The sequence below is a fragment of the Macaca fascicularis genome, chromosome 4, assembly GCF_037993035.2.
Source record: "Macaca fascicularis isolate 582-1 chromosome 4, T2T-MFA8v1.1".
In the NCBI taxonomy this organism is placed as follows: domain Eukaryota; kingdom Metazoa; phylum Chordata; class Mammalia; order Primates; family Cercopithecidae; genus Macaca; species Macaca fascicularis.
Window position 1 is genome coordinate 162,501,757 of NC_088378.1, and position 25,262 is coordinate 162,527,018.

At 45.7% G+C, this 25,262-nt stretch overlaps 1 long non-coding RNA gene and 1 pseudogene across 1 annotated transcript; both read left to right on the forward strand.

The window, feature by feature from the left end:
- The first annotated feature begins 11,955 nt into the window (after positions 1-11,955).
- Positions 11,956-18,339, forward strand: LOC135970454 (uncharacterized). Its single transcript, XR_010586127.1, has 3 exons — positions 11,956-13,121; positions 13,264-13,768; positions 17,405-18,339. It is a non-coding gene; the product is annotated as an uncharacterized lncRNA (long non-coding RNA).
- Positions 18,340-19,844: 1,505 nt separating this feature from the next.
- LOC102128434 (large ribosomal subunit protein mL48 pseudogene) lies at positions 19,845-24,951 on the forward strand (annotated as a pseudogene).
- The last annotated feature ends 311 nt before the right edge of the window (positions 24,952-25,262 follow it).

Genomic DNA, 25,262 nt, shown 5'->3' on the forward strand with positions numbered 1-25,262 from the left:
TTTACTTAAAGTCAACTGATTATGGATGTCAACCTCATCTACGAAACGCCTTCACAGCAACATCTAGACTAGTGTTTGATTAAATAACTACAGCTTAGCCAAGCTGACTCATAAAACTGACCATCACAAGTAAGAAGAAAAATATGCGAGGTCCTATAATAGTCTGTGAACATGGTCTACCTTGGGGGCCTAGCTGGGGAGGGAAAGCTAAGGTGGGTGGAGAAAGGGAGAAGGGAAGGTGTAACCAAGTAAAAAAAAAATGGGGGAGGCATATTCTGATCACCTTATACATTTAAGTATATGTATGTGTGTGTAAAGAAGTTAAATATACTTTAACAAAAGAGAAAGGCGGCCAGGTACAGTGGCTCATGCCTGTAATCCAGGCACTTTGGCAGGCTGAGGTGCAAAGACTACTTGAGTTCAGGAGTTTGAGACCAGCCTGGGCAACATAGTGAGATCCCCACCTTTAAAAGAACAGTAATATTACCGGGACATAGTGGCCTGTGCCTGTAGTCCCAGCTACTTGGGAGTCTGAGGTGGGGGAATGGCCAGCCCAGGAGGTTAAGGCCGCAGTTGAGCCATGACCTATTACTGCACTCCAGCCTGGGTGGCAGAAGGAGCCTTGTCTCAAACAACAACAACAACAACACACACAAAGAGAAAGATAAGTCCTCTTTTTCTACTTTAAAAACCTTAAGTTCGCTGTCAAGTTTCTCTTGTCTGGACAGAGCCTTCACACACTCCTGTGAGGCAGTACCCAGAGGAATCTTTGCCCACAGCATCCTGAAAATGCAAGTTGCCCGCTTGAGACAAAGGGGTGACGGCTGGCCGGCTTCTGCAGCGCTGTCCCCTACGGGCTCCACCTTGCTGTGTGCCGCACTCTGCCATGGCCCTGGGTCCTCCTCCCCAGACCCCAGGCGCAGCTGACTGGAGCGCGGCGAACCCGTGGCTTGCAGGGCTTCTCTCAAAAAGATGAGTGAGTGTTACCAGGATTTTCCTGCAAACGTCAACCAAGCAATGAAAGCTGTTTCCAGGCCGTAGGGAGTCTTACAATGGGAAGGGAAGCTTGTCGGTGTGTGCAAGTGGCATGTCCAAGATGATGTGGAAGCAAGAGAAGCCCGACAGGAGAGCGCGGAGCAGAACAAGCCCGGGGGAGTGGTGCAGTTGAGACCCAGCCACCCTGACTAAGAGGAGGAGATGGAGGCCTCCTGGTTCCATAAAGCCTGGCTGGGCTTTGCTTCCTGGTCTGGGCCCTATGAAGTCTCGCCCTAACCTCATGAGGCGCCCACCCGCTTTGCTCCAAATATCTCTCTGGGACTTCTCTGTTCCTTGCATCCCAAAAGCCCCACCTGGAAGGCTCTGGTGCAGCCCCCGAAGGCGTCTTTTGCTTTGCAGCAGGATGCCAGCTGTCCTGAAAGGAGAGCCTGGGGAGGACGACTTCCACGCCTCCTTCACCGGGGCTGTCGGTTACTGCAGGGTCAGCCCCGGCAGGACAGGACGCTCATGGTCCCAGTAACCACTGCCCTTTCTCACCCTCTCAACAGAATGCTCCAGAAGGCAAGTGAGGGTGAGATGATTTTAATGACACCCTGACTCTGTCCTAGTTTGTGTGTTTCTATGTTTGTTTGTTTGTTTTTGTTTTTATGAGATGGAGTCTCACTGTCGCCCAGGCTGGAGTACAGTGGCCTGATGATCTCGGCTCACTGCAACCTACGCCTACTTGGTTCAAGCGATTCTCCTGCCTCAGCTCCCCCGAGGAGCTGGAATTACAGGCATGCGCCACCATACCTGACTAGTTTTTGTATTTTTAGTCGAGATGGGGTTTCACTATGTTGGCCAGGCTGGTCTCGAACTCCGGACCTCAGGTGATCTGCCCACCTCGGGCTCCCAAAGTGCTGGGATTACAGACGTGAGCCACCGCACCCCTGTGTGTGTTTTAATGACACATTTTGTATCTGCAGGCACACCTCACCGCTAATTATTGTGAGCCACTGATTCCTACATGATGCCTTATATTTATTCATCATTTCACATTCCCGTGGGCACTTTGGAAAATCTGGAGGGAATAGCCACTGCACACAACCCTCCTAGGAGCAGGGGCGGCAAGGATCACTGCCCCCATTTCACACCGGAAGGAGCCTGTTTTCACATCAGCCAGGGCAGCTCCCAGGCCCATGCCCCTGACTGCCCCATGGAGTTGCCGGGTGGGGAGGAAGGGCGAAGGGATGGAAGCCACTTGGCCAGCTTCCCAACTCGAGTTAGTAAGAGCTGTGCTAGAACCATTAGAAAAACAGACATGAAAAACAGCAAAACCATCAAAAGCAGGAGATGAGGAATAGATAACTCTGCTGCTACACTGTGAGAACATGTGTCTCCGCCAGGACATTTCAGAAAGGCTGCTATTCTCTGACCCAAGCCCCCTTCCCATTTGTGGTATAGTGGAGGCTCTACCTCTAGGGCCATTGGGCACAATTCATCTGTCTCTTTTATTTTTATCTTTTTTTTAAGAGACAGAATCTCGCTGCTTTGTCACCCAGGCTGGAGTGCAGTGGTGCCATCCCAGCTCGCTGCAACCTCTCATTCCTGGGCTCAAGTAATGCTTCCAAATAGCTGAGACCACAGGTGCGTGCCACTATGCCAAGCTACATTTTACATTTTTTGGAGTGACCCAGTGTCACTCTGTTGCCCAGGCTGGTCTTGAACTCCTGGCCCTCAAACAATCCTCCTGCCTTGGCTTCTCAAAGTGCTGGAATTACATACATGAGCCACCTCTTTAGCCTCATCTTTTATTACTGCCTCTGTCATTTAGAGGGAAAGCACAGGCCCAGATTCTCTTGGATTCTCAATGAAAATTACTACTAAAAATGGGAGCTATCTGAGTCTTTTGGGAAAGAAGGAGGCGGCAGCTGCTGCCTATTTATGTCCAGATTCAACTTTACAAAGCAATTTCTGGAGCATCTCCTCTGCCTTTCCACGCCTCAGACGACGAAAAAAACAGCAATAGTTACTCATCACAAAAACATCCCTGTTATTCAGGAAAGGTTAAATTATACCCAGTCCACCCTGTTTTAGTGTAAAGAAGACAAAGAAGGGAAGAGGAAAAAAAAGAAGCAACCTTCATTAATTTCCTACAATTGCTAAGTAAACTGCCTGAATGGATTAGCTTATTCCTCATTCCATCAAGACACTGTGGCGATTCCTCAAAGACCTAGAGGCAGAAATACCATTTGACCCAGCAGTCCTATTACTGGGTATACACCCAAAGGAATATGAATCATTCTATTATAAAGATACATGCACATGTATGTTCATTGCAGCACTATTCACAATAGCAAAGATATAGAATAAACCCAAATGATAGACTGATGAAGACCCATCAATAATAGACTGATAAAGAAAATACGGTGCATGTGCACTATGGAATACTATACAGCCATAAAAATGAATGAGATCATGTCCTTTGCAGGGACATGGATGGAGTTGGAAGCCATCATCCTCAGCAAACACAGGAACAGAAAAATCAAACATCGCATTTTCTTACTTCTAAGTGGGAGCTGATTGATGAGAACAGTTGGACACATGGGGGGAAATAACACACGCTGGGCACCTGTCAGGGGTGTAGGGGGAGGGAGAGCATCAGGAAGAATAGTTAATGGATGCTGGGTTTAATACCTAGGTGATAGGATGATCTGTGCAGCAAACCACTATGGCACAGTTTACCTGTGTAACAAACCTGCACATCCTGCACATGTACCCTTGAACTTAAAAACTGAAGAAAAAAATTTATAAAGTGCATTTTTGTGCTACAGATTAAGTATCCCTGATCTGAAATGCTTGGAACCAATAATGTTTTGAATTTCAGATTTTTTCAATTTTTGAAATATTTGCAAATATATAGTGAGATATCATGGGGAATGGGACCCAAATCTAAACACAGAGGTCTTTGCCTTTCATATATACCTTATACACATAGTCTGAGGGTAATTTTATACAACATTTTCAATAATTCTGTGATGAAATTAAGTTTGTATTAGAGTTCTCACTCACAGACTATTCTACTTGTGGTGTCGTGTTGGTGCGCAAAAAGTTCAGATTTTGGAGCATTTTAGATTTCAGATTTTTTTTTTTTTTTTTTTTTTTTTTGAGACGGAGTCTTGCTCTGTCGCTCAGGCTGGAGTGCAGTGGTGAAATGATCTCGGCTCACTGCAACCTCCACCTCCCAGGTTCAAGTGATTCTCCTGCCTCAGCCTCACGAGTTGCTGGGACTACAGGCACACACCAGCACAGCCGGCTACTTTTTGTATTTTTAGTAGAGGCAGGGTTTCACCACGTTGGCCAGGCTGGTCTCGAACTCCTGGCCTCAGGTGATCCACCCGCCTCAGCCTCCCAAAGTGCTGGGATCACAGGCGAGATACCACACCTGGCCCTACTAAATTTTCAAAGACTTTTTCCACTTGGCTGTCTTTTCCTCTTCTGTTTTTTTTTCCCCCTTCACCTTTCATAACTGACCTCTTACAGTCCAACAGAAGTCTGATTGCACTGTTTATTTTCACCTCCTTGTTTGTACTTTCTCCTAAAGCAGGAGTCAGAAGCGTTTTTCTGTGAAGGGCTAGATCACAATTTTTTTTTTAAGATTTCCTTTTTTTTCCATTTTTTAACGTTAAGTTCCGGGGTACATGTGCAGAACGCGCAGGTTTGCTACATAGGTATACGTGTGCCATGGTGGTTTGCTGCACCTATCAACCCGTCATCTAGGTTTTAAGTCCCACATGCATTACATGCGTTAGCTAGGTACGTTTTAAGCCCCGCATGTATTAGCTATTTGTCCTGAGCATCTCTCTTTTTTTCTCTTGAAGGAAAGTTGCACATCAGACAATACTAGTAAAAATTCAACTCCAAATATTTTGAGACTCAGTGACTGTGGTCTTTCCTCATGAGTTTGTCACAACCAAACAGACATTGACCCACAGTGGTCAGGGAGGTATTTTTTAAAAAAAGAGCGAAACAAAGAGACATAGCAATAATATGGCACCATCTTCAGGTTAACTTGTAAATTACAATGATTTGTGTTGCATTTAATGTACTAGTTCTTCATTTAACTTTCCTGCTGGGCGGTCATTTCAGATCACCATCAAAAGTTACAAACTGGAAACAGTAGAGGAAGATACTAGCCCTATGTTTCTGATTCAGTCTCACTGAAGTGCTTTGGAACCATATAAAGGGCAAAGTACATTCCACATGTTGAAGGACAGTGCCTGGCCCTATGGGGTGTCATCCCCAAGCTGTAGGCGCAGTGGCAACCCAGGGGTTCATCTCAACTCCCATCAGGTCAGTAGCTTTTTGGGTGATGAAGTGTATGGTCGGGATCGGCAGGTCCCTTGGTTATGCACCCCCTGCCTCACCTCGTTCACTGTAGAATGTCCTAGGCACTGTTACACTGGATCCCATGTCAGTAAAGCAGGTACTCAGTGACCCTTAGGAAAGGCTATTGATGTAGTGGATCATTGTGATGTTCTGCAAAATGTCCCCAGAGTTTAAATCTCTTTATTGTATTATGACAGAGACATGAGAGCTAACGTAGCCCTGGGACAAAATTGTGAAAGTGCATTGTGAACTGCAAAATAATGACAATAAGAATGAATGAACATATAAACCGGTTTTCATCATATTTCCTGATGGGGATAGAAAAGAACACAGTCAAAATCAAAGGCGAAATCAATGGCTGCATACCAGGTACCTGAGACTGCATGAATCTCTTCCAGCCAGGGTGCCATACCTGGACCAATTTGGGTCTGCTACTTGGTTGAGTTGCATAATCTACTATCCCAGGACAAACCAGGGTTCCCCATGATCCAGACTGGTTAATGAAATGGATGGTTGGGCACAGTGGCTCATGCCTGTAATCCTAGCAGTTTGGGAGGCCAAGGCAGTTGGATCACCTAGGTCGGGAGTTTGAGACCAGCCTGGCCAACATGGTGAAACTGTCTTTACTAAAAAAAAAAAAAAAAAAAAAAAAAAAAAAAATTAGCCAGGCATGGTGGTGCACGCCTGTAGCCTTAGCTACTTGGGAGGCTGAGGGATGAGAATCGCTTGAACCTGAGAGGTAGAGGTTGCTGTGAGCCGATATCGTGCCACTCCACTCCAGCCTGGGTGACAGGGCGAAATTCCAACTCTAAATAAATAAATTAATTAATTAATTAATAAATAAATGGAGATGTTACAAAGAGCACCAATCCACCATGTTTTAGATTCTTACGGCACCAATTTCGGCCATCTCCCTCCATCTCCCTCTGTGTATCTCATAATGCTCTCTTCTCCGCTCTCCCATGGTCCCCTCCTCCCCCGGATGAAATATACACAACATATCTATTTTATTTGCTGTCTTGGCAGAGTGGATAGGGTCAGTTTCAGAAATTCCTACTTGGCTTTCCCCATGGAATGCCCTCACCCCACAGGCCAAAGACCCAATGGGGAGGCTATGCCAACTTCTGAGAATATTTACCCCAGTTATGCATTTGTGGACTGGGGACGTGACTGCCGGTGGGCCTGTAGTCTTACTGAATCCACTGTGAGCCACCAGGCCATGGACAGGACTCCATGGATCACCTGGTGGCCATGTGCCCCACAGAAGCAGAGTGAGGGCAGCTGCAATGCTGTGGCAGGTCTCAGGGTATCGATGTCAGTTCTGACCCTGTTCCAACAGTCCTCCAAATACTTCAAATACTTGAGTATTTCCCCTTCCCTGGTGAATAGTTCTGTGAGATCTTAGGTCCCCTTGCAGAAGGACTCAGGAAATCATGACTGTGCTCATTTGCCAGGCTGTTACAGGGTCTGTCTCTTAGATACCTGGCCCTCCTCCCAGTCAGGGGCTTCAGGGTTTGAAAGCTGGCTCATATTCAGAAACTGGGCAGGTGGTCCTGACTTTTATTGGAGCACCCATCTTCAGTCTCCTGATTATCCATCCTGGATTTCTTCCCATGACACATGTTGAGAAGCGTCCCTGTCTGCATGGGTATTTTGCTGCTAGGGATGTGGTCCTCTATGAACTATCTCCATAGCTCTCTGTGGTCCAGCCTCCCTCAGCTGCTTTTCTGAGCTTTTCCCTGATTGCGGTCATTACTTCCACCTGGCTTCTGAGGGTTGACCACCACCATCTAGTTCTCCTATTTTAGGGTCTTGTCATCCCACTTATTATCAGTAAGCCCAGCTCTGTTGAGTCTTTCCAACTGTCTGCCCAGGCTGGCAGAGGAGAGCCACCACTGAGCTTCCAAGTGACATGGGAGCTTTACGTCTTGGTAGAGGATGTTTTCTCTGAGCCTTCCTGTGGAACATAAATATCTGGAAGTGGTCTGGTCTTGGATAGCAATTCACTCTATTATACATACCTCCCTGAGCCTTACAATCCCTTAATCCACTGTCGACTTGGCACTTCTGATATTTTAACATTACCTAGCATGGGCATCCTCTTTTTCCATGGTCTGAAAGCCGTCTGTACTAGCGTCTGCAGCTGCCGTAATAAATGACCACAAACTGGATGGCGTAAAAACAACAGAAACTGTTCTCTGATAGTCCTAGAGGTCAATATGTCATCAGGGCCATGCTCCCACCAGGCCTCTAGGGGGAGAATCAGTTCCTTGCCTTTTCCAGTTTTTGGTGGTTTCCAGCATTCCTTAGCTTGTGGCCACATCGCTTCACTCTCTGCCTCTGCCTTCACATGGCCTTCCCCCTGCTCTCCATTATCTATCTATGTGTCTCCTATAAAAACACTTGTCATTGGATTTAGGGCCCACCCAGATAATCCAGGATGATCTCATCTCAAGATCCTTAATTCTGCCAAGATCATTGTCCCAAACAAGGTCACCTTCACAGGTTTTAGGGATTAGGATGTGGACATATCTTTTGGGTTCACGGTGGGGGGCACCAAACTCACTATGTCATCCTAGTTCCAAATGTACACCATCTCCTCAGGTCTTTACTGGGGGGTTAAATCCTATATCTCTGGCCAGGGCTCTCCAGTCAATACTCTTCCCATGCACATTTATATTCTGGCCCCCTTGACCAAGTACCCCCAGAATCCAGTCTTATTCATACCCCCGACACTTTCTGGTACCTGTTAACTGGGTCACCAGCTCTTTGTGAGTTTAAGCCCTTTCTTCCCCAGGGCAACCTTGGCGGGTTATGCTGGAATTTAAACCTATACTAGTATCCGAGAAAGAAGCTGGTGCTCATCCTGGAGGGAGGGCACAAGTGTCTTGAAGGGAAGAGGCCTCTGCATTGTCTTCAAGCAATGGGGCTGGGGGTGGGCTGGCTCTTGCTATGGAGGGATAGCTCACATTTGTGGGGTTGGAGGGTCTAGAGGAAATCAGAAGTTCAAGGGGATAGGGCATCAACACAGATGTTTGCATCCCATATGTCAGAGTCCTATTCTTCCCCAGTCAGGGCCCTGAACTTGACACAGCAGATCTGGCATTGTTGGGAGTGTCACCTTCTTTGGTCTCAGATGATTAATTCTTAGCCCTGGTCCTCAGCTTTCTCTGGCCTCCCAGTGCAAGAGAGTTACTCTGTACACTTCCAAAGAGGTTCTCTGGCATTCATACTCGGATTTCAATTGCTTGGTAATTGCTTTCAACCTTTTGTTATCTTTTTCTAGAGTAAAAGGAGCTTAACTATATGGCCATTCTCCAGGCTGCTGCTCTAAGCAACAGGGGCTGAGTCTACCAGCACCTCTAAGAAGTGCGCAGAATTCCTCCCAGCATTTGGGAACTGGGGCACTTGTCGTTGGCTCTCATCCTCTGTCGTGGGAAGATCGCCACCAGATGCGTTCATTCCATGCATCTGGCACACTAGGGTGGACTTCGGAGACTCACATGATTTGGAGAAGGCAGAAAAGCAGAGTTGTAGAGAATAGGCTTGAGGCAAGCAGGCAGCTGAGCTCTTATGGAACTGCCTACCACAGCAGCAGCTGAAATCAGAGGCAGGCCCAGGGGCAGGATGCAGGGTACCAGAATCTGCTGCTCCTGCATGCGCATTTCCAATTATTTTATCAATGTTAAATTTTAAACTTTCTATATCCACTTGTGTTCCTTTCTAGAGTTCAAACATTGAATTAGTTGTGCAATGGAAGGAGTATTACCAGGACCCAGATGCAGTCCAAGGGAAAAGGGAAACAAAAGGAGACACACACAATAAGGGGTGTCTCATTGTGGTTTTGATTTGCATTTCCCTAGTGACTAGTGATGGGAAACATCTTTTCATGTGTTATTGGCCATTTGTTTATCCTCTTTGGAGAAATATTTATTCAAGTCCTCTGCTCGCTCTCTCTCTTTATTTTTGAGTTAGAGTCTCACTGTATTAGTCTGTTCTCAAACTGCTCATAAAGACATACCTGAAGCTGGGTTATTTATAAAAGGAAGAGGTTTAATTGACTCACAGTTCCACATGGCTAGGAAGGCAAAGGAGGAGTAAAGTCACATCTTACATGGCAGCAGGCAAGAGAGAGTATGCAGGGGAACTCCCCTTTATAAAACCATCACATGGTGTGAGATATCTACTATTACAAGAACAGCATGGGAAAGACCTACCTCCATGATTAAATTACCTCCCACTGGGTCTCTCCTATGATACATGGGAATTATGGGGACTACAACTTAAGATGAAATTTGGGTGGGGACACAGCCAAGCCATGTCACTCACTGTGTTGCCTAGGCTGGTCTCCAACTGCTGGACTCAAGTGATCCTCCCACATTGGCCTCTCAGTAGGTGGGACTGCAAGCATGAGCCACTGCACCCCACTCCTTTGCACATTTTTAAATCAGATTGTTTTATTTTTCTTGTTGTTGAGTTGTAGGAGCTATTTATATATTCTGGATATTAACCCCTTATCAGATGTATGATTTGCAAACATTTTTTCTTTTCCATTGGTTGCCTTTTCACTCTGTTGATTGTGTCCTATGATGCAGAGAAGTTTCTAAGTTTAATGTAGTATAATTTATCTATTTTATGGCTGGGCCTTGTGGCTCACACCTGTAATCCCAGCACTTTGTGAGGTCGAGGTGGGTGGATTGCTTGAGCCCACGAGTTTGAGACCAGACTGGGCAACATGGCAAAACCTTGCCTCTACTAAAACACACAAAAATTAGCCAGGTGTGGTGGCGTGTGTCTGTGGTCCCAGTTACTCGGGAGGCTGAGATGAGAGGATTGCTTGAGCCTGGCAGGTTGAGGGCTACGGTGAGCCATAATCATGGCAATGCACTCCAGCCTGGGCAACAGAGCAAGACTCTGTCTCAAACAAACAAAACATTTATCTATTTTACTTTTGTTGCCTGTGCTCTTGGTATCACAACCAAGAAATCATTGTCAAATCCAATGTCGTCGTAAAGCTTTCCCCCTATGTTTTCTTCAAGAAATTTTACAGTTAAGGCTTTACATTTAGGTATTTGATCCATTTTATGTTAATTTTTGTATATGGTGTAAGGTAAGGGTCCCACTTTATTCTTCTGTATGTGCACATTTATATTTTCCCAATATTATTTGTTGAAAAGACTCCTCTCTCCTTGAATGGTCTCAACACCCATGTAAAAAGTCATTCAGTCATATAGGCAAGGATTTACTTCTGGGCTTTCTCTTCGACTTCATTGGTTTATATGCCTGTTTTTATGCCAGTACCACACTGTTTTGATTATTGTTACCATATATATATATAAATTTTATGTATGTATAAATTTTATGTAGCTCCTACAACTTTTTGAGACAGTCTTGCTCGTTGCCCAGGCTGGAGTGCAGTGGCACAATCTAGGCTCAGTTCACAGCAACCTCTGCCTCCCGGGTTCAAGCGATTCTCATCTTGTAATACATTTTGAAATCAGGAAGTGTGATGCCTCCAGCTTTGTCCTTCTTTCTCAAGCTTATTTTGGCTATCCAGGGTCCCTTGAGAGTCCACATAGGATAAATTTTTTAGGGTAAATTTTTTTATTGGAATTTTTAATAGGGATTATATTAAGTTTGCTTAATGTAATCATAATGCATATGATTTTATTTTATTTTATTTTATTTTATTTATTTATTTATTTATTTATTTATTTATTTTGAGACGGAGTCTCGCGCTGTCACCCAGGCTGGAGTGCAGTGGCCGGATCTCAGCTCACTGCAAGCTCCGCCTCCCGGGTTCACCATTCTCCTGCCTCAGCCTCCCGAGTAGCTGGGACTACAGGCGCCCGCCACCTCGCCCGGCTAGTTTTTTGTATTTTTTAGTAGAGACGGGGTTTCACCGTGTTAACCAGGATGGTCTCGATCTCCCGACCTCGTGATCCGCCCGTCTCGGCCTCCCAAAGTGCTGGGATTACAGGCTTGAGCCACCGCGCCCGGCCAATGCATATGATTTTATGCCCCAGACAAATATGATATCATAATCATAATCATTTGTTAAATGATTACATTAAGATTATTTTGGGTAGTGTTGACATTTTAACAAAACTAAATCTTCCAATCGTGAGCACAGATATCATTCCATTTATCTGTGTCTTCTTTAAGTGCTTTCAGCAATGCTTTAAAGTTTTAGTGTACAAGTCTTTTGTCCTCTTGGGTAAGTTTATTTCCAAGCATTTTATTTTTTTTGATACTATTGTAAATGAAATTACTTTCTTAACTCTCTGCAGCCTCTTTCATGCTCTGAGCAGAACTGCATTGCATGCAATGAATCACCTGCACTCACAGGCAAGAATGTATTACTTTTGTAATAATGTAAATTTTTCTAAAATCACAAAATAGAAAATTCATCTTATTTGTTTTTGACGTTTTAGCAGATGATGTGGTCGAATAAATAAATAAAAGGAGAGAAAGAGAATTTCTGTGTCTGTGCGTGTCTGTTTGTCTAAGATACTTCTGTTGTTTGCTTTGGCCCAGTGTCTCATGCTTTGAGGAAAAGCTCATTCTCATTCATGTGATTTGCTTTGGCTAACAGGACACCAGAGCATGATGCAAATAGTGGCTTAATCAGTGCTTGCCCATTGGGCTTGTTCTTTTCATACCTGTTCCCCCTGCCCCCCGATTCTGCATGGCTGTCCTGCTATAGGACAAGACAACATGTGGGGGAGAACAGCCGTGTGGAGCAGAACTGAGTGTCCCAGCTTGGCTACCAACAGACAGCAGCCACATGAGTGAGCAGAAAAGCAACTTCCAAGGCTGATTTAGCTACTGCTGCTGTGGAAGGAATGTCAAAACTTTCAGCAAGGGAGTCCGATGCAGATCTGTTGATATGACATCATTCCACAAGAAGACCAACTGGTAGCTTTGTGGCAAGTTGACTACACTGGGCTACTTCTGTTCTGGGAAGACAGAGATTTGTTCTAACAGGAATAGGCATGTGTTGCAGGCATAGGTTGACTTTTCCTGCCATGGAGCCTCCTCTGGTACCACTATTTGAAGGTTGAAGGAATGTCGATTCACCAGGATTGAGTCAGACCAGCTGACCCTGTGACCATGATGTCAACTGACTGTATCACCTGTCACATCATCCAGAAGCTACAGACTTATAATGCATTGGAATAACTTGTAGATGGCCCGGTTCAAGTACCAGCTTAGAGGCAACTCTCTATGAGAATGAGACATCACCCTCCAGGATGGCACATACACATTGAATCACACAGCATTGATAAGGAGATGGCTCCCCAGTAGGAAGAATATATTGGTAATGAACCAAGGGATGAAGCAGAAGTGTCCCGCTTCCTGTCCCTGCAGCCTCTCTTTCTGTAGTGCCAGAAATCCTGGTCAAAAGGGGGCATAGTTTTATCAGGGGATACAGCAAAAGACCCCACTAAATTGCTGCTATGCCTGCTGCCTGGGGATTTGGGGCTTCTTATAATTGGGACCAGCAATAAAAGAGAAGAGTCACAACCTTGGCAGGGCTAACTGACCCTGATCAGCAGGAGAAGAAAGGCTGTGGTTCCGCTATGAGGGCAGGGAAGACCTGTGGCACTGCTGATCCACTTGTGCAACCCATGGTACTCCCCTGGCCAGTTGTGATGATAGACAAGTGCAGGAACACTTTTGGGAAGGGCATCGTGGCCAGAGTTCAGACCCGATGGGAATGAGGATCAGGGTCACACCACTGGATAAGCCAGGAGGTAAGCTGCAGAGGTGAGGGGGAATCTAGAATGGGGAGTGGAGGAAGAAAATGAAAAGTATTAGTCATGGCCCTGAGACCAGCTGCAGCAGCGGGGGTTGTAACTTGTGCTTCTGAGCCATCTGCTTTCACATTTCCTCCAGGAAGAGAGACCCACTGGAAGGCTGGAGGAGCTGCTCCCAGATGTAGATGAAGAAGTAGATTTGAGCAGCACAGTGGTGCACCTAGTGGAGGTGGACATCGAGATCCTCTTCAAGGAATGATTTATCAATATAGTCTTCCCTGACCCAGGTGTCATGTGTTTTCCGTCATATTCACATATGCAAATACATCATTATGCAAGTGGGGTAATATCTGGGACGCTTCATGGTTCATATCAAAACACAGAGTGAAGAGAACGTCCTCTAGGCCATCTCAGGGTGTGAGTTTGGGACGGGGGTGGCTCCTAGTTAACATTTCTGTCCACTGCAGCATTCCTTTTCCCCTTTGCTTTTAGATTCTTTCCTTTGCATCACACCAGGAAAATTTGACATCTTAATTTTATTGTGTATAGACGACTGTTGAATCCAAGTTTTACCCACTGAATCCATCAAATTGTTAAAGACACTTCTAGATGCTTGAGCAGACACGTGAAATCCAGAATCCCCAGTAAGTGCATCCCCACCAATAAACTGACCAAATGCAATGTTAGTCTGTTCTATCACCTTTAGAATCCATCCTGACATATATTTTTTAGGTTCCTCCCAAGATATGTTGGCAAAAGCTTGCAATGTTTTGAAAAATGAATTATCTCTTCCTGGGACACATGTTGTACTTTTCTCTCTGAAATAGGCTGAGCTCTGACTCCATTAAAGTTCTGAAAGCAATAAAGAGTGAAGGAGTGGCTATTGGGGAGAATAGGCATCCTCTTGCAAGATAACTGCCTCAAAGTCATTACAAGGTTTTCAAGCAAGAGAAAGCCAATCTTCTTACACATATGAAGAAGTGTTGCTTCTCCTGGCAAGAAATACACAGTGAATCAGGGATTCAAAATTCTAAGCTTTACCTAAGTTCACCCAGATGTCTCTATCCTTCCCAGTCAGTGCTCTTGGCAGGAGACTTGGCAAGTCTGTGAAGTCAACTTACATTGTAATTCTGCAACCCACACAATCAAGTTCTTATTTTCAATGAGCCTTACCTTGCAGCTACACAAAATAACAAATTTTTTTAAGGGATGCCATAGACACACTCTGGTTCTCTGTGTTCCATGTTTTGAGCTTTTTTGTTCCCCTGTAAGCTCTTCAGTGTAGTCCAAAATACTCACACCATCTGTGGTAGGCAGAATTCTAAGAAGGCTCCCAAGATTCTCACCCATGGTGCAGAGACCTTGTATAATTTTCTCCCCTAAAGTGTAGGTGGAACCCGTGACTTTGGTGGTATATTAATACCATGATTGTGTTATATTTTAAGACAAAAAAAATTTTGCAGATGTAATTAAAGGTACTAATCAGTTGACTATGAGTCTATCGAAATGGAGATTATCCAGGTGGACCTGACCTTATCATATCAGCCCTGTAAATCCTGGTCTGTGGGTCAGAGAAAGAGGAAGGCAGAGACTTAAAGCAAGGGAGAAATTCAAAGCAAACTAGATTCTCCATTGCTGTCTCTGAAGACAGAGGCAGCCGTGTGGCAAGGAACGTGGGTAGCTGATAGCAGCTGATAACAGCTCCCAGCCCACACTTTGAGTTTAGCCTTGTAGAGCCCTGAGCAGGGGACACAGCTATACTGCATTTACAGCCTACAGAACCGTGAACTGATAAATGGTTGTTTTGTTTGTTTGTTTGTTTTGAGATGGAGTCTCACTCAGGCACCCAGGCTGAAGTGCAGTGGTACAATTTTGGCTCACTGCAACCTCGACCTCCTGGGTTCAAGCAATTCTCCTGTCTCAGCCTCCTAAGTAGCTGGGGTTACAGGTGCCTGCCACCATGCCTTGCTAATTTTTGTATTTTTAGTAGAGACAGGGTTTCACCATGTTGGCCAGGCTGGTCTCGAACTCCTGATCTCAAGTGCTCCACCTGTCTCGGCCTCCCAAAGTGCTGAGATTGCAGGCGTGAGCCACCATGCCCAATGTGGGTGTTGTTTTAAGCTGCTAAATGTGTGGCACTTCATTATCTAGCAAGAAAAACTAATACACTAATACAACAGTTCACAGCTCTTGTAGTAATCATTACCAACAAAGTGGTCAAGTGCAGCAGCTAACTAGTCTCCTAATAGTTGCTTTATTAGGCATTTCATCACAATCACAAGAGGTGATAATGTAATCAATCATAATGCTATGGCATGACATGCATTACTGTCCCGTTTGCAAGGGGCTCAACACTCTTTTTGAGGCAAGTGGCATTTCCAAGCTAATCCCAGAATCTCTCTCTCTCTTTTTATACAGATGGGGTCTTGCTATATTGCCCAGGATGGAGGCTCTTTGCAGGCACGATAGTAATGCACTTCCGCCTTATATTATTCTGTTCTCACATTGCTAGAAAATAATACCTGAGATTAGGTAATTTGCATATATATATATATAAAAGAGGTTTAATTGGCTCACGGTTCCACAGGCTGTACAGGAGGCCTGATGCTGGCATCTGCTTGGCTTCTGGGCAGGCCTCAGGAAACTTACAATCACGGCAGAAGGCAACAGGGTTGCCAACACTTCATGTGGCTGGGAGCAAGAGGAAGAGGTGGTGGGGAGGTGTCATGCATTTTTTTTTTTTTTTTTTTTTTTTTTTTGAGACGGAGTCTCGCTCTATCGCCCAGGCTGGAGTGCAGTGGCCGGATCTCAGCTCACTGCAAGCTCCGCCTCCCGGGTTCACGCCATTCTCCTGCCTCAGCCTCCCGAGTAGCTGGGAATACAGGCGCCCGCCACCTCGCCCGGCTAGTTTTTTGTATTTTTTAGTAGAGACGGGGTTTCACCGTGTTAGCCAGGATAGTCTCGATCTCCTGACCTCGTGATCCACCCATCTCGGCCTCCCGATGTCATGCATTTTTAAACAACCAGATATCACTCACCTTACAGTACCAAAGGGGAGTGTTGTTAAACCATGAGAAACTGTCCCCATGAACAAATCACCTACCACCAGGCCCCACCTCCAACACTGGAGATTACAATTTAACATGGGATTTGGGTAAGGACACAGATCCAAACCATATCAAGACTCAAACTCCTGGCCTCAAGCAATACTTCTGCCTCAGCCTCCTGAGTAATTAGGACTACAGGCACATGACACTCTGCGTTAGACTCTCTCTCTCTCTTTTTTTTTTTTTGGAGACAGAGTCTCACTCTGTGGCCCAGGCTGGAGTGCAGTGGCACAATCATGGCTCACTGCAACCTCCACCTCCAGGACTCAAACGATTCTCACACCTCAACCTCTCGAGTAGCTGGGTCTACAGATGTGCATCACCATGCACAGCTAGTTTTTGTATTTTTAGTAGAGACAGTGTTTCTCCATGTTGGCCAGGCTGATCTCGAACTCCTGATATCAAGCCATCCACCTGCCTCAGCCTCCCAAAGTGCTGGGATTATAGACTCTCATTTTTGATAGTCTGTTTCCTAGAACCTCTCCTGGTAACAAGCACGGTGTCAGGTTTGAATCAGGAAAGAAGAAACCACATAATATTGTTTCAATGGAGGGAATTCACTAAAGGTAATTGGTAACACATGTGTGGAAGAGCTGAACAAACAAACATCAAACAAAACGAAATAAAGCACCATGCTAATATAAAATAACTTCTTCCCTCAAGGGTTGGAGGGAACAAAGAGAAGAGTCTGGAGTTACTGGAACTGAGAGGCTTGGTGGAGGAGGCAATCATGGGTTGAGTGGTGTTCTCCAAAAGTTCAGGTCTACCTGAACGTGACCTTACTTGGAAATAGAGTCTTCGCAGATGTGTATCAGGTTAAGATGTTCTACTAGGCCAGGTGAGGTGGCTGACGCCTCTAATCCCAGCACTTTGGGAGGCCGAGGCCGGTGGATCAGGAGGTCAAGAGATAGAGACCATCCTGGCCAACATGGTGAAACCCTGTCTCTACTAAAATTACAAAAATTAGCCAGGCATGGTGGCGGGCACCTGTAGTCCCAGCTACTCGGGAGGCAGAGGCAGGAGAATGGGGTGAACCCGGGAGACGGAGCTGGCAGTGAGAGGAGATGGCGCCACTGCATTCCAGCCTGGGCCACAGAGCGAGACTCTGTCTCAAAAAAAAAGTTCTACTAGATTAGAGTGTGCCCTAAATCCAATGACTTGTGTCCTTATCAGAAGGCCATGGAAAGACACAGAAGACAAGGGGAAGGACATGGTGCGAAGACAGAGGCAGAGATTGGAGTATTGCAGCTACAGGCGAAGGAACGCCAGTGATTGCTGGAAACCACAGAAGCCAGGAGAGAGGCGCGCAAGGATTCTTCCCGGGAGCCTTCAGAGGGAGCACGGCTCTGCGAACATGTTGATTTCTGACATGTTGATTTCTGGTCTCCAGAACTGTGAGCGAATATATTTCTATTGTTTTAAATGACACCATCTCTGGTTATTGGTTATGACAGCCCCTAGGAAGCTAATACATGACCCTATGAAGCCGGGGCTCAGACCTCTGAGACGGGCACACGGCCTGGCTGCTGCGGATCTGTTTAGGGGGAGCAATGACGCTAGCGCTGAGGGGAAACGGAGGCTGCAACCAGCTGCTGCTGAGGGGGAAGCGCCACTGCGGGACAGCACTCAAACCAGAAAAAGGCAGTCCTGCCCTCCTCCTCCAGCCTTCAAATCTCCCCCAGGATAGAACCCAAGCCAGCTGGCAAGACAGAAGTGCAGCTGTGGAGCTCCCAGGTGCAATGTCGCAGAGCAAAGGGAATGTGCGCTGGGGGCCGAGAAGCAGCAGTAAGGTGTGGTGCGAGGTGCCTTTGCGTTTGTGGGGATGAGGCCTTGGGTTGTGGGATGTGGAAGAAGAGTTTGCTTGCAGAGATACCGGTTTGAAAAGAAAAAAGTTTGCTGGACTACTGAGCAGTGCTGATTCGACTCCACAAATATTCTGCCTCCGAGGCTGGAGGAAAGGGGACTCAGGAACTCCAGGGAGAAAAGGTGATGTTGCAAAACGATCTAAGAACAAAGGTGCAAAAAAATTTAAATGTGTACTTCTGAAAGACGAGTGATAATTAGAAGAACACCACTACATTAAAAACATTTAAACATTTATAACAGAAGTACTGCCTGCAACATTTGTGTAGTAAATCCTTTTTCCTTGGGTTTGTCTGTAACTTGATCTCTGCAAGGATGATTTCCACCAGGTGGAGCCGTGGAGCAGGTGACCTCAGTGCCTGCGGCTCCTTCCACCCTTAAACCGCCCCTCCCCCACCCCACGTGCAGACCCCTCAGCCCCATCAAGCAGCTCTGGCTCCCTCCTCCCCTCATTCAAACCTCTGCTCAGATTTGTTTCTGTGGACAGCACCTCTTCTGACCTTTTCCTTCGACCACCTGATACCTGGTTTTCAATCCTGGTTGATTAATAAACCATTGCAAGTGCAAAAATGGCGGCTACTATTTTTTTTTTTTTTTTTTGAGACGGAGTCTCGCTCTGCCGCCCAGGCTGGAGTGCAGTGGCCGGATCTCAGCTCACTGCAAGCTCTGCCTCCCGGGTTCACGCCATTCTCCTGCCTCAGCCTCCCCAGTAGCTGGGACTACAGGCGCCGGCCACCTCGCCCGGCTAGTTTTTTGTATTTTTTAGTAGAGACGGGGTTTCACCGTGTCAGCCAGGATGGTCTCGATCTCCTGACCTCGTGATCCGCCCGCCTCGGCCTCCCAAAGTGCTGGGATTACAGGCTTGAGCCACCGCGCCCGGCCGGCTACTATTTTTTTTAATCAACTACGCCAGAACTACTATGTTCCATTGTCACAAGTCTATTTTTAAATTAAATTTAATTTTATTTTATTTTTGAGACAGAGTCTCACTTTTTCTCCCAGGTTGAAGTGCAGTGGTGTGATCTCAGCTCACTGCAACCTCCACCTCCCAGGTTCAAGCAAGTCTCCTGCCTCAGCCTCCCGAGTAGCTGGGATTACAGGCACGTGCCACTACAACTGGTTAATTTTGTATTTTTAGTAGAGACAGGGTTTTGCCATGTTGGCCAGGCCAGTCTCGAATTCCTGACCTCGGGTGATCCTCCCACCTTGGCCTCCCAAGGTGTTGGGATTACAGGTGTGAGCCACTGCGCCTGGCCATTTACTCTTTTCAGAGAAGTGGAGTGCATGTTACCAGCTGACAGTGACAGCTGACAGGAGGATGGGTGTTTAGAAGCTTGAGGAGGAATAAGTGATGAAATAATTATTAGGAAACAGGGAGAATGAACAGGGCCCACATAAGTGAGTGACCACAAATTTAAAATATTCTGCAGGGTTGGATGCTTTTCTACAGGGACAAGCGTGGAACAGGCAGAGTTGGATTTCATCAGGGTTGTGGTGGAGCTGCCTGAAATGACGCAGAAGAGAGGGCAAGAGAGCTCAGGGCTCAAGCAAGAAGTCATGATAATAATTGACCACAGAATTTAGCTGAATAAGAAGGGAAGAAAGGATATAGTAGTGTTGGAAGAAGTAAAAGAGTGATAGGATCATAGGTGAAGTCCCAATGGGGTCAAAGGATTGTTGGAGTTGGAGAAATGAGAGGAGAATGCCAAGATGGTGGTGAGGAGGAGAGTGAGTTGTGGCAATTGACATTATGTCAGGGTTGTTGTTATTTGGTTGCAGCAACGTCAAGGATGTGGCCACAGAAGTGAGCCGCTGAGGTAGGGTGGACAAAGGGGTCATTGGAGGAGAGGTCATCTAAGTGGACATTGAAATCACCAGGAACTGGGGCAGAAGTGTATTGCCTAGAGTGGCAGTGTATCTCTACAAGGAATGGGGGTGTGACCCCAGCAGATGACGCTTACAAAGTGGAATCATGTGTGGAAGAGTCTGATAATGGCGTGAGATTTGTAGCTGGATGTATCTGTGAAGATGAAAGGGAAGATGGTTTGAAGCAGTGATGAGGAATGAGGAAGAGGCTTACTCCACCCCTAGTTTCAGTGGCACAAAGGTTATAGGAGAGAAAACACCATCTGAAATGCTCAGGGAAGGCCGAGTCCCAGGGAGCCAGGTTTCAGTGAGAAGAAGACAACCAGGGGAGATTCCAGATAAGTTTATCGAAGGCTCTCACATTCTCCACCAAATGACAGCCTGTAGGGGATTGTTCAGACAAAGCTTTTCAGTTGATTCAGCAAACACAGTCATCTAACCAGTAATAAGAGGTGTCTTTTTTTTGTTTGTTTTTGGCTTAAGCAACAGAAGTTTATTTTCTCACAGTTCTGGAGACTGGTAAAGAGTAAAGTGCCACAAGCTCCCACCAGCATGCCTGCCTTTGTGCCCATATACTCTCCCTTCTCCCTTGCCAGTATGGATGAATTGACCCTCTTCCCAAAGTCCGTGATCCCATTCAACCTTCTCCTATTCACGGACATCACTCCAGCAATTCTGTCCCTCTCCTGTGTCACAAAATTTCCCCTCCTTACCATATTATACTAATCCTCATAAAGCATACTCTTATTTCTCCCATCCCAGAAACAATTCCTTCCTGACTCCACTTACCCCTCCATCTGCTACCTCATTTGTCACCTTCCTTTTACAGCAACATTCTTTCAAAGTGTTGTGTCTAGGTACTGCTTTCAGTTTATGTTTTCCCATTCATGAACGCATTCCAAAGAGGTTCTTTCTCTCAACACTACTGATGAGTTTTTGTTCGTTTGTTAGTTTGTTTGTTTGTTTGTTTTGGTTTGGTTTTAGATGGAGTCTCGCACTATTGCCCGGGCTGGAATACAGTGGCACGATCTCGGCTCACTGCAACCTCCGCCTCCCAGATTCAAGTGATTCGCCTGCCTCAGCCTCCCGAGTAGCTGGGATTACAGGCGCCGGCCGGCCACCATGCCCAGCTAATTTTTTGTATTTTTAGTAGAGACTGGATTTCATTATGTTGGCCATGCTGGTCTCGAACGCCTGACCTCGTGATCCACCCGCCTCAGCCTCCCAAAGTGCTGGGAGGTGTGAGCCACCGAGCCCAGTGAGCTGTTTTTTTGACAGAGTCTCATTCTGTCACCCAGGCTGTAGTGTCACCTCCTGGGCTCAAGCGATTCTCCTATCTCAGCTTCCCACGTAGCTGGGACTACAAGCACACATCACCATGCTCAACTAATTTTGTTTATTTTTTTGTGGAGACAGGATCTCACTTTTTGGCCCAGGCTGGTCTCGAACTTCTGGGCTCAAGTGATTTTCCCACTTTGTCCCCCAAGTGCTGGGATTACAAGCATGAGCTGCCGTGCAGGCAGAATTTTTTTTTTTTTTTAATCAAGGTCACCGATGACCTCCACATTGCTCATTTTAATTGTTATTCCTAGCAACTCTCAGTGCATTTGAAACAGTTGAGCTCCTTCTCTCTCTCTCTCTCTCTCTCTCTCTCTCTCTCTCTCTTCCTTAGAAAACTTACCTTACTTGGTTTCCAGACATCATATTTACCTGATATTTATCCTACCTTTCTGGATGCTCCCTCTTAGTCTCTCTTGCTGGGTCCTCCTTATCGCTCATGAACAGAATTAGTGCCTTATAAAAGTGGCTCAAGGGACCTCCCTTGGCTCTTCTACCATGTAAGGACACATAGAAGGCACCATCTGTGAAATAGACAGAGGCCTCAGCAGGTACGGAATCTGCCGGTGCCTCGATCTTGAACTCCCAGCCTCCAGAACTGTGAGCAATGAGTTTCTGCTGTATAAATCACGCAGGCTGAGTGGGTGATTTTGTTGTGGCCGCCCAAATGGACTAAGTCACAAGAGCTCAGATTTTGGAGCTTGCTTGCTTCTACTCACGCTTACTTCATAGGCCATTTCATCCACTTCCGTTCTTATGACTTTAAATTCCAAAAATAAGCTGACATTTTTTGAGCACACTATTAATAGAAAGGGACTAAACAAGGATATGGATACCAGGAGACTACAAATAATGGCGGATTGCCAGGGCCAGTTTGTTTGTTTGTTTGTTTGTTTGTTTGTTTGTTTATTTATTTATTTTTGTTTTTTTGGACATGGTCTTGCTCTGTTGCCCAGGCTGGAGTGCAGTGATGTGATCATGGCTCACTGCAGCCTCCAACTCCTGGGCTCAAACGATCCTCCTGCCTCAGCCTCCCAAGTAGCTGGAACTACAGGCATGTACCACCACCTTGCTGGACTAATCTTTCTTTCTTTCTCTCTTTATCCTTCCTTCCTTCCTTCCTCTCTCTCTCCCCTTCCTTCCTTCCTTCCTTCCTTCCTTCCTTCCTTCCTTCCTTCCTCCCTTCCTTCCTTCCTTCCTTCCTGTCTCTTTCTCTCTCTCCTTCCTTCCTTCCTCCTTCCCTCCCTCCCTCTCCCTCCCTTCCTCTCTTTCTTTTCCTCCCTCCCTCCTTTCTTCCTTGCTTTCCTTTCCTTCCTTTCCCTTCCCTTTTCTTTCTTTCTCTTTCTTTCTTTTTCTTTCTTTCTTTCTTTCTTTCTTTCTTTCTTTCTTTCTTTCTTTCTTTCCTTTCTTTCTTCTTTCTTTCTTCTTTCTCTCTCTCTCTCTCTTTCTTTCTTTCTTTCTTTCTTATGCCTTAATATATTGCCTAGGCTGGCCTTGAACTCCTGGTCTCAATTGATCCTCCCACCTTGGCCTCCAAAAGAGCTGGGATTACAGGTATCAGGCACCATGCCTGACCTGCAGGGGTCATCTTGACATCTGCCCTGTATGGTATTGTAAATATTTTCAGCTTGTGTCCTGGTAGATATAATGGGAGTTAATAAAAGAGTGGTGAATAAGTAGAATCACTCTGTAGATTTTTTAAGTGCTTGATTCTAATGCTTCTACTTAGAATGTAATCTCAATGACGGCAAGCACCGTATCCTGTCCACTGAATCCCCTGTGACTGGAGCAGGCCATTGTAGCTGCCCAGTCCAAATTCATTGAATGAATCAATGCTTATGATGAAAAAATGCTCACAAAGTTTACATCGATCATTAGTGCTTTGTTTTCCATCCTGATAGAGGAGAACAGAATCACAGATAATAGACAACTATGGACCAGGGGCGGTGGCGCTTTGGAAGGCTGAGGTGGGCAGATCACCTGAGGTCTGAAGTTCAAGACCAGCCTGTCCAACATGGCGAAACCCTGTCTCTACTAAAAAAAAAAAAAATAGCTGGGCATGGTGGCACACACCTGTAATCCCAGCTACTCAGGAGGCTGAGGCAGGAGAATCATTTGAATCCGGGAGGTGGAGGTCGCAGTGAGCCAAGACTGCGCCATTGCACTCCAGCCTGGACAACAAGAACGAAACGCCATCTCAAAAAGAATAAAAAATAGACAACTACAAATAATCTATTTATATCAGCGGCTTCAATTTTGAGGAGTATTACGTTAAGAATGGCTTAGCACAGGACCCTTAGTGAGTCTCCCACACTGTGTCAGTTTACTGATTATTAGTAAAAATAGAGCAATCCAAAGACAGTGCAGCAATTATAAGTTCATTGAAAAACTCCCCTCACTCATCACTGGTGAAGAGCACCACCAGATTCACCAGAGAAGCATCAACACTTTTTTCTTTTTCATGTGGAAAGAAAGTATAACCTACAGAAAAGCTGGAGGAATAGTCCAACAAACACTCACATACCCTTCACTTAATTGTACTCAGTGTTGGTTGCAAACACCAGGATACTTCATCCCTAAATACTTCACATGTATCTTGTGAGATTAAAAATTTCTTTCTGACATAAAAAATTATCACATCTAGGGCCGGGTGCGGTGGCTCACATCTGTAATCCCAGCACTTTGGGAGGCCGAGACAGGTGGATCATGAGGTCAGGAGTTCAAGACCAGCCTGGCCAAGATGGCGAAACCCCATCTCTATTAAAAATACAGAAAATTAGCCTGGTGTGGTGGCACATGCCCGTATTCCCAGCTACTCCGGAGGCTGAGGCAGAGAATTGCTTAAACCTGGAGGGGCAGAGGTTGTAGTGAGCCGAGATCGTGACACTGCATTCTAGCCTGGGTGACAGAGTGAGACTCTGTCTCAAAAAAAAAAAAAAAATTATCACATCTAAGAAAATTAACGTTAGGGAGCGGGTCTTCGGTTTGCACAGCTAGAGGCTATGCAGCAGCAAAGGATGCGCAGAAACCTTGGAAAAGGTGCTGTGCCTGAGGAACAGTGCTATTTTTAAGCAAGCCTTTCTCTCTTAAGGTTTAGAACTTCAGCACAGAAGCCCATCTATTCTGTAGGTGGCATGCTACTAAGTACCAGTCGGCCCTACGAGACAAAGCCCACTCGCGCCATTGGAAAGTACAAGCACCTAATTAAAGCAGAAGAGCCCAAGAAGAAGGGAAAAGTGGAAGCGAGACTCATTCATTTGGGGACAGATGATGAATATGGGATTTTAACCATTCATCTGACTGCATACGACATGACCTTGGCAGAGAGTTATGTCCAGTATGTTCACAACCTCTGCAACGCTCTCTCCATTAAAGTCGAGGAAAGTTATGTGATGCCAACCCAAACCATTGAAGTGTTGTGGTTGCAGGACCAAGGCAGCAAAATGTTCCTGGACTCAGTGCTTACCCCCCATGAGTGAGTGGTTCAGATCAGCGGTTTGCATGCTACGTTTGCAGAGATTTTCTTGGAAATAATCCAGAGCAATCTTCCTGAAGGAGTCAGATTGTCAGTGAAGGAGCACACTGAAGAAGACTTCAAGGGGAGATTCAAAGCTCGACCAGAACTGGAAGAGCTGTTGACCAAGTTGAACTAGCTACTGTAGACCCTTTCATGCCGGCACTGGTCATATTGAGTGCTAAGGAGAAGAGCTTACTGGATGGTCAGAATTCATCAGGTCACCTGACCCTTAGATTTCATAAGTACCCATTCTCATACCCAGTAATGCCTTCACCTCTTTGTAGCATGGCTGTATTTGCCATTTGTTACCACTTACCTAATCCTTGCTATCCTCCATCTCATAAAAATCTGCTGCTGATGTGTATTTTTTTTAAAAAAAGGGAAATTAATGTTAATTCAATATCCTATGATAAAATAGTCCCTATTTATATTTTCCTAATTGTTTCA